Here is a 10,220-nt window from a genome sequence, read left to right as displayed (position 1 = left end):
GACCTTGGTGATGGCCAGCCAAAGCACATCCTAGGCCTCACGTGTCCCCTGGGGCAGTGGCCAAGTGGGGCAACACTCAGTGCAGGAAGACACCAGCCATGGCAGGAAGGATGAGTGGGTGCAGGAGAAGCAGGCTTGGAAATACTGAGGGAGTGGCTTGCAAGGGTTTCCTATGTCACCAGTTTGGGAGCTGCATCCACTTAATTAGCATCAGTAAAGGACAGAGGGGATCTCTGGATGCTGCGAACACCCAAGAGGCAGACACAAAATAAACCATGGCCTTCCACTGAGAATCTGCAGGACCAGGCACTTTCCATACTGGCTTAATGGCACTTCACTCACTGGCATAATGGCCCTGCCAGAGAGCCAATATTATGCCTATTTCACAGATGCAGAAACTGAGGATCTGAGAAGTTCTATGACTTGCCCACGGCCACAGTTACTAAATGGTGGAGTCTAGACTTCTCACTGTTGTACTACCAGCTCCAGAACAATATTCTTTCCTCTACCAAGCATTGAGAGGGACTGTGGTGGAGTGTCAGAGGGTGCCAAAGTGAGGTGGGACCTCTATAAACATCCACTTCAACCTCACGGCCCAGCATCCTGCACCCTGGGGGATGGAGACAGAGGCCTGGAGAGGTGAAATAACTTGTGTGAAGTCGCACGGTTCCCCAGGAGTTGAACCAGGCCTCAATCCATGGCAATAAAAGAGTTCTGAATTGTAGACAAGTGGGGCCCCCCTTCCCCATCGATCTGTCACAGCCATGAGGGCTGTGCTCCCGTAGTTGTGAGGCCTAATTCTCAGACCCCTCCCCCACCACACAAACACCTGTTGTTTTGGGGGGCTAGAGGCAGAACCCTCTGGGCAGGACGCTGCCCCTTGAATCAGCCTTTCCTCTCCTGAAGTCCATCTGATGGTCTGCGCGGCGCCCCCACACTGGCCCCCAAGGGACCCTGGGTCTCTGGTTTTCGTCAGGCCTGAGACGTTGGTGGGATTGATTTATGAAAGGAGCCCCTACCCCTCCTCCCCCTGAGCCCTTGGTCCTCCTCCCCCTTCTCCTCCTCTTCCTCTTCCCACTCCTCCTCCTCCGCCTGACTGCCTGCTCAGTTTTCCACAGAGTCAGGATTTCCCTGGGGCTGGGGGCTCCAAGCCAAGAACAACAGAAGACCGGTTCCCCCACCTCTCCTGCCCCTCCCATCCCCCTCCAGCTCACTCCCCCGCCACAGCAGGTCCCCACTTCGTTGAGAGGAGGGGTTGAGAGTGGAGGTCCAGGTCCAGCCTGATCCTTAAGGAAGGGCCAGAAGGCAGTCACCTCCCAGCAGGCGCCAGGGCTGGCCACCCCCTCTGTGGCCTGAGAAGCGCCTTTCTTTCAGGGCTCCCCTGGGAAGTCCACGCTGGGGTGTGGAGACAACAGAGAGAATCCTGAGGGCTCGCTGAGGTGGGGTAGGGGGTGTTGAGAGTAGAGAACGAGACTGAGACCCACACTCGGAGGGGCAAGTCGGAGAAGATCCTAGAAATCCACGTGGTGGGGAGCAGAGAAGATTCTGGAAGCCTCCATTGGGGCGGGAGCGGGAAGGTCAGAGGCCTCTGAGACCCCACACTGGAGGCGGGTAGGAAGTAAGGTCCCCTCTGGATGCTTAGTGGGCACAGAGAAGAATAAGAAGGGGGTTCCCATCCAATCTCTGGTTCTCTCTCCATGGGGTGAGACTTGAGTTAAAGGAAAGGCTATGGGGACAGAAAGTGGGAGTGCCTGTCATGGAAACAAGGGCAGAAGCCTGCATGATGAGGGCAGTGTTTAAGGAACGGGATGCCAGACAGACCCCAGGACTGGGGTGGCAAGAGGGAAGGGTCGGACAGGAAACGAGAGGTCACGGCTTGTGTCTGAGTTCGGCTTCTCTCTGGCTCTGAGGCTTGATTTTGGCTCTTCAGTCTAGAAGAGGAGGTGTGGGGGCTGGGTGGCCAAGGAACCCTGTTTTCCTCCCTGAGAAGGGGCGCAGACACTCAGATCACTATAGACAGACAGAGAGAGCTTCTCCCTAGAAAGCTCTCCCTGGGGCTCTGCCTGTGGCCGGCCAGCTGGACAGGAATCTGGTCCTGGCCGAGGAGCCAAGTGTCCTGCGCCTGGCCACTCCCCGCTTAGTCAGTCCATCCCCAGCTGCCTCCACCGCCCCTCCATCAGCCCAGGCCTCCACCCCTTCAGTGGCATGAACCTGGGTGACCCTCCAAGGTTGCCTGTCTCACACAACAGCTCCTTCGATGGGTCTCTGAAGGCCTCGTTTTCCTCCATGCATGCTCCTGCCTGGCCCTGCAGTGAACCCCTAGTGCTCCCCCCTCCCCGCCTCAGTGTGTGACCCAGGCCTATCCTCAGCTCTGACTAGAGAGGAGAGGCATTCCCCAGCAACCCTGCGAGAGGCCCCCAGAGACCCCCCTAGTTAGGACAAGGAGTGAGAACCCACTTGTTAAGGCATACCCCAAAGCCTCAGAGATTCACCCCTCCCTCCCTAGCCCCCAGCCCAGTTCATCCCTGGAGCTGCTGGCATGGGACTTAGAAGGGAAAGAGAAAAGTGAGAATGAATACTCGCTGAGCTGGGGAGCCACAGGGCCTCTTCTGCTCCATAAAAGAGCAGTGACAGGACTGTGGCAGGGTCACAGCTGGGTGGCCCTGGAAGGTGTCAGCGATGGACTGGATCCCTTCGCTCCAGGACAGGCCAGAGGGTAGCTGGGGCTCCTGGCAGCTCCCTCCTAGGTCGTGGCAGGCAGCCCACAGAGTGGCAGGAAGAACAGGGACGACTGCCCCCTTTTTCCCATCACAGTCCAAGACTGGGCTCCTCTTGGGGCCACACATCAGAGCCCTGTCCAACCCCTCCCCTGCTCAGCCAGGGCCCAACCTCCTCCACTCCCACTGTACTCTCGGCCCCAGGCCAAATCTGGCCAATTTGTTCTGAGACAGGGTTCTGGTTTCATAGCCTCATTTGAATGATTTCCAACCAGAATTCCTGCCTCCTCCTTTGCAAAGCTCTGCCCTCCCCTCCCCCCAGCCTCCCTTCTGCCTGAGCTGCCGCCTCAGCCAAGGCTGGTGTGGAAGGAGAAGGGATGACCCACACACACACTTGAAATGACACCACTGTCCCCGCCACCCCTTCCTGGGCACTTCAGCCTCTACGCAACTTACAGTCTCCAAAGAGAGGCCCCTGCAGGCTGGCCACTCGCACTGTCTGCCTCAGGCTTGAGAATGTGGGAGCTCAGGCTCTGCTGGCTGCCCCTTTGAGTACCTCAGTCACCCTGCCTGTGCCAGGAGCAGATGATCTAGAGCTGAGCCCAGTGTCCAGGCTTGACCACAGGAGAGTTTAGCTGCCACAGCAGAGCCAATCACTATCCCAGGAGCCATCCCCGCCTGCCCCTTAACACATCCTCTATTCCGCAGGAGCAGAAAAGGCTCCCTTTCAGATCCCATAGCAAGGGTATCAAGAGGAAGCTGCTCCTCATGCACAGGCAGAGCTGTGAAAAAAAAATTCCAGGCAGCCCCCAGGGTGCTGTTTCGTGCTTCCTAACACTCCTTACCAATGGGCAGATCATGCAGAGCTCCCGTTCCCCGACCTCTTTCCAGAGACTGGGTTGTGATCCACAGTTAGATCCCCATGGAGTAGGAGGTCTCTTTCTCCAGGCCCTTTGCCCAGAAGGTAGACAGAACACATTTTCTCCTTTTGTTTACAAAAGAGGAGTATGAGGCCCAGAGATATTTAGCAAATTGTCTAAGGTCACATAGCAGGACCTGACCCACAGGCCCATGTGCCCACCACACTACACCGCAGGGTCTGGGCCATGGAGGGCACTCCCACCCAGGAGGCCTGGACCTCCTCCCTGCTAGGGGCTGCTGAGCCACCATCTGCAAACCCCTCCCCTGGGAGGTGATCCTGGAGACGGGTCCAACAATCTGTTCTACATTCAGGTGTGTCATTTCCCGAGCCCTCAGGTGGGGGCTGGGGCTGGGTATGGCTCTGTTGGCACTGCTTCAGCATCTTCATTTTGCACAGAGAGCTGGGGCTCCTGGCGCAGAGCTGCATGCCGAGCCAGGAGTCCTGCCGCTGAGTCAAACCGAACAGTACCCAGGCCCTCATGCCTCTAGAGCCTCTCACCGCCTCTCTCAGATCCCTGTGTGGTCCCTGTTCTCAAGGCCCTCTCTCTAAGGTACCACTCTAGTCAAGAGTCAGACACCCTGGGTTCTATCCAGGCTTTAACCCTTACCAGACATGTGACCTTAGGTAAGTTACTTCCCTGAGCCTCCGTTTTCTTGTCTGTAAAATGGAATGGCCACGCGTGGTGGTTCACACCTGTAATCCCAGCACTTTGGGAGGCCGAAGCAGGTTGATCGCTTGAGCTCAGGAGTTTGAGACCAGCCTGGGCAACATGGTGAAACACCGTCTCTACTAAAAATACAAAAAAAAGAAAAAAAAGTGGCCGGGCGCGGTGGCTCAAGCCTGTAATCCCAGCACTTTGGGAGGCCGAGACGGGCGGATCACGAGGTCAGGAGATCGAGACCATCCTGGCTAACACGGTGAAACCCCGTCTCTATTAAGAAATACAAAAAACTAGCCGGGCGAGGTGGCGGGCGCCTGTAGTCCCAGCTACTCGGGAGGCTGAGGCCGGAGAATGGCGTAAACCCGGGAGGCGGAGCTTGCAGTGAGCTGAGATCCGGCCACTGCACTCCAGCCTGGGTGACAGAGCGAGACTCCGTCTCAAAAAAAAAAAAAAAAAAAGAAAAAAAAGTAAAATTGAGTAATAAAGTCATCCTTGCAGGATTGCTGTGAAGATGAAATTACATAAAAAGTCTAGTGTAAGACAGTCTTTCTCCACCTATCCTATGTTCAAGGTCAGTACAAGCCAGTTTAGGAGGAGGAAATGCCTCCAGCAGAGCCAAAAGCCCAGGTGTTGAATACTGTCAATATCTGCAAGACCCAAGGCAAGCTTCCCAGCCTCTGTTCTTCCATCTGAAAACGTTTCAATGTGATGGAGAGAAAATGAAAGAAGGGAAGTGAAAGAAAGTAGCGGGGAGGAAAAAGGTACAAATCCCAGTTCCTGGCTCCCTTTTTTTTTTTTTTTTTTTTTGAGACAGAGTCTTGCTCTGCCGCTGGGGCTGGAGTGCAGTGGCCGGATCTCAGCTCACTGCAAGCTCTGCCTCCCAGGTTTACGCCATTCTCCTGCCTCAGCCTCCCGAGTAGCTGGGACTATAGGCGCCCGCCACCTCGCCCGGCTAGTTTTTTGTATTTTTAGTAGAGACGGGGTTTCACTGTGTTAGCCAGGATGGTCTCGATCTCCTGACCTCGTGATCCGCCCGTCTCAGCCTCCCAAAGTGCTGGGATTACAGGCTTGAGCCACCGCGCCCGGCCTCCTGGCTCCCTTTAATTCACACGCTCCACATCGAGGTCCAGCTGTGGGAGAAGTCCTGTTCCTGGGGATGGGCTGGGGGAGGAACCCTCTCCCCACTTCCTCCCAGGGCCATTCTGGGGTCTCCATGACTCATCCTCCACAACGAGCAACTCTTCTTTGTTTCATACAGAGCTGAGTGCCCTGCCTGCTGGCACCTGGCCCAGAGATGGAGGGTCGGGCTAGAGGGAGGGGCTCCAAGGCTAGCTCCTGCCCCCACCTGCACCCTGATGCTACTTCCTCCAGCTCTGGCCTTCGGAAATCTCCAAGGACCTGAGCCTGTGGGAGCAGGAAGCAGGAGGGGGCTTCTCAAGAACGCTATGAGGCTGTGCTAATGCCCAGAGGCCATGAGGACCCTAGACCATGATGCCATCATCCCCATACCAAACTCACACTTCTTCCTAAACAGGCACAAAGTGAAACTTCCTTAGTTTATCTTCCCCTACCAAAAATGAAATCTACATATTTTATTATTTCTTGAAAGCATTTGTGCTTTCTTTGCAACATCTTGTTTTATTCTCTCAGTGACCATGTGAGGTAGATGTTACTGGTTCATTTTACAAAGGAGGAAAGTCAGAAAGGTTAAGTGAAATTGCCCAAGGTCACACAGCTCCTAGGTAGTAGAACTGAACTGAAGGCCTGCAGCTGGGCCTATCAGACTATGAACTGGGGATTGCCACCACTTCTCCAGATGCCTTTGGGGGTAGGTCCTATCTTTTACCTCAGCAAGGCTTCATTGCTTCCTCCCTGCCTGAATGCTACTTCCTAAAAAGCACTTTTCTACCTGGGAATAGATATGGCTGTCCTGGCAGCCCCACAAAACACTCCTCCTCCTTTTTGTGATGCCGGTAAGTTTCCCACTCTAATCACAACCCTCCAAACCTGGCATCTGCTTGTGTCCTGGGGTTTCAGGATTAAGACTGTTAAAGAGATTATAACAGGGGAGAGAGAGAGGAGCCATCCACACATCCATTCATCCATCCTTTTATTCATCCACTCATTGATCGAACCATTCATTCATCTAGCCATCCTGCTATCTAGTCCTTCAATTATCCATCCATTCATTCATCTTTTCATCCATATGCCCATTGTCTACCCATTCATCCATCCTACCATTCATTCATCTTTCCATCCACCCATATATTTATCTACTCATCTATTCATTCACCAATTCATCTACTTATGTTGTCATTTATGCTTGTGTATTGATTTAGTTTTCATTTCTTCTTTTTTTATCCTTCTTTCTACCCATCCATTCCTCTATCTATTCATGTATTTATCTACCTACCCATCCATCCATCCATCCATCCAAGCATTCTCTCATCCACACACCTGTTTGTCTATTCTTTCATCCATCCACCATTCATTCAACCCTCTATCCATTCACATGTCCATTTCTCTGTCCACTCATCTATCCATCATCCATTCAGCCAACTATTCATCATTCATACATGGTTTACTCCTCTAGTCATCCTTCCATTTATCTTCTGATCTACCCATTCATTTACCCATCAATTTACCTACTTGTCCATATGTACATCAACATACACATATTTTACTCATCCATCCATCCAGGTACTATATCCTAACATCCATTATTTCATTCACCTATTAATTCATTTATGTTAAATGGAATAACCTAATAAGGTTCTTAGCACAGTGCCTGACACAGTAAGCGTTCAGTAATGGTAATTGTAGTACTTCTTATTCTAAGATTTCATTTGAGAAGCTGATGGTGTGGGAGTAGACAAACAGGAACATTTACAATGCAGTGTGGCGAGAGCTCTTGGAGAGGCGTGAACAATGCCTGCATGAGCAGCCAGGAGGCATATTCACTCATACCCACCTCAGCCTCCCCTTCTCTCCAAAACTCTCCCAGGCAATCCTGCCCACTATCCGTATTTCATCCCGGGCTTCCATGCTGTGCCTAGTGGCTCCAGTTCAGATATTCAATGGCTTACGAGGCATCTCTCCTTGCAAGCCTCAAACTGAACTCATTATTCTCCTTCGCACTTACCATTCCTTCTCCTGTACTTTCTGGATCCGCAAATGGTGCCAAAGTATGCCCTACTGCCAGTCCCCAAAATCACCCAAGCTCAGACATCTATTATCTCTCCCCTACCACACCCCATCAGTCACCAAGCATGTTGTTACTTACCTTTGCAAGATCATTCACACCTGCCACCTTGGCAGCACCTCCTCCTCACCCCATCTCCAACCAGGACCTTCTTACCCTTCACCTAGACTGTGGCATCCTTCTCTGCCTTCCTGCCACTATCTCTACATCCTCCAGTCCCTCCCACACCTGTCTCACTCCACTTCCCTAAACACTGTCCTCATGATGGCACGATCCTCAAAATCCATCAGTGACACCCGGAATATTCCTACATCACCCTATCACATTTTCTTCTCCTTCATTGGCCTGTGGGCTCCTCAAGGGGGCTCACTTATCTCCATTGCCTGGCAAAGAAGTCTCAGTGGGTATTTGTTGAGAGGCTGCATTATTTTAGTACATTTGAAGGTGAGAAACTGCTGAGAATGGAAGAAGGTACAACTGGGGGCTTGAGTAGTGTAGAGAAGTCTGTACCAGCTGCTGTGGGGGAATGTTCCTGGAAATTAGCAAAACAAGAAAAGGATTATTCAGTGAGATGGTGGTGGGGATGTTTGGGAGTGGGTGTAATCCAGGTTGGGCTGGGAGAGAGGAGCATCTCAGAAGGTCCACAGTTGGGGAGAAGAAGGGGTTTGGGGACCAGATTTTGAAACTAGGCAGAAAGGAGGAATGGATAAGAGCCTGCAATATCTGACTTGCAATCTTGGAGGAGATGGCTACGTGATGACCAGGCTCAAAGGGTAGCCCAGTGTGCTGTCAGGAGGCCAACTAGGAATGGAGGAAGTCACGGCAGGTGAGAGGTCAGCATCTGTGTAGGAAAGCCACGAGGTTGGAGCCAAGAAGAATCTGGTCAGCCAGATACCAAGTTTCAGAAGCCGGAGTGTGAGCTGACCTGGGCTTGGAAAGGCCATGGGAGGTGATGCTGGGAAGAAGGCAGGAGCAGGGAATCTAAGGGAAGACCTCTGTAGCAGAGGGGGCTTCGAAAGGAAGTGCAGGGGATGTTTGGAGAACAATGGCCAGGAGTGGTGCTGGGGTGGCTGTGGGGAAGGAGTGGCAGGATGTGTGGGAGGCAGTGGTGTCTGGCCAAAGCCAACTCCAGTACCCCTCACATTTCTGCGGACACACCCTTTCTGGTCCCTTCAGGCAAGTGCCACCTTTCTTACCTGTCCCAAGTTCAGTGCCCCAGAAGGGAGAGGGATTCAGGGACAGTTGACTCTTCCCTTTCTCCTTCTCTCTGCCAAGCCAGGACGAAGTAGGGAAGGAGGTCTCTTCAGCCCCCAGTAGTCAGGGTCAGGGCAGCCACCTCTGGGCTGATGTCACCACAGGCCTCCAGCCACATCCTGAGTCTGTTTTCATTCCTGCTTTATGAGATGGGAATAATGAATGAGAAACAGAGAGGCGCAGGGAGAGACAGCGGAGGGAGAGAGCCCCTTGCCCATCTGCCCCACCCCAAGCTAGAATCTGGGCTATGCTCCTGAAAAGTGCCTTCAGCGCCTGGGTGCCCAGCTTCCCTCTGATCTCTCTCCTCCTCTCTCTGAAAAAAAAACAAAGCTGAGGCAGCCCTTAAAATGTGTGCAACTGGGGGGCAGGAGGGGTCACTCTGAGGTGGGCAGGAAGGGCCTGAGTGTGTCACCCAAGTGGAGCACTTCTGGATTCCCCTGGACCCCCTTCCTAGGTATCCTGATGTAGGGGGAGGAACACAGAACTGGGGACAGGGTAGGTGGGATCTGGATTTTGTCTTTGCCAGGAACTGCCTCCGTGAGCTTCAGCAAGTCATTTAACCTCTCGGAGCCTTTTCTTGGAAACAGGCATAGAGTGCATCACGTATTCAGAAACCCTTGTGGACAGATGTACCTTGCAGCAGGGAAGAAGTGGAGCAAAGGGCTAAGGAAGCAGCAACATAGAGGGTGCCCAAGGAACTCTGTGGAACCAAGAACTGCTGAGGCCAGAAGCCCAAGACTGCTCCTCTGAGCTGTGAGAAGCGGGTGGCCCCCGGCTGGGAATGACTTATGGAAAAGGGAAGACTTGGGCAATATCATATGTTCATGACCCTGTTCCTTCCTCATCCTCTGAGTTGGAATGAGGGCCCCTAGTCTGCTCTGCTCTCATCGGCCCTAGAACTTTTACACACAGCACTCCCTCGTCTCTTCTTGCTAACTGCAACACAGCCACCAAGATTGAATTCAAGAATTAGGCTCAGTGGCTCACGCCTGTAATTCCAGCACTTTGGGAGGCCAAGGCGGGTAGATCACTTGAGGTCAGGAGTTTGAGACCGGCTTGGCCAACACGGTGAAACCCTGTCTCTACTAAAAATACAAAAAAAATTTAGCCAGGCGTGGTGGCAGACTGAGGTTGCAGTGAGCTTAGATTGCGCCACTGCACTCCAGCCTGTGTGACAGAGTGAGACTCCATCTCAAAGACAGGGAGAGAGAAAAAAAAGAATCCCCTTCTTGGGCAGCCCTTTTTGACAGTATTTTGGCCTAGGTCCCTTCCTTACAGCACTTGGAAGTGCTTATCCAGGTATAGAACTTACCCCGTGGCACTTACCACATTGTATTCGTTGCTTTACATATCAGGGACCCTCTCAGCTGTGCACACCTCCAGGGAGTGGGGGCTGTAAGCTGGTTTATCCCCACATCCCCAGCTCCTTACACTGGATCTGGTCTATAGAACCCCCCCAGTGAA

The sequence above is a fragment of the Macaca nemestrina genome, chromosome 2, assembly GCF_043159975.1.
Source record: "Macaca nemestrina isolate mMacNem1 chromosome 2, mMacNem.hap1, whole genome shotgun sequence".
NCBI lineage: Eukaryota > Metazoa > Chordata > Mammalia > Primates > Cercopithecidae > Macaca > Macaca nemestrina.
Note: the sequence above shows the minus strand (reverse complement) of the source record.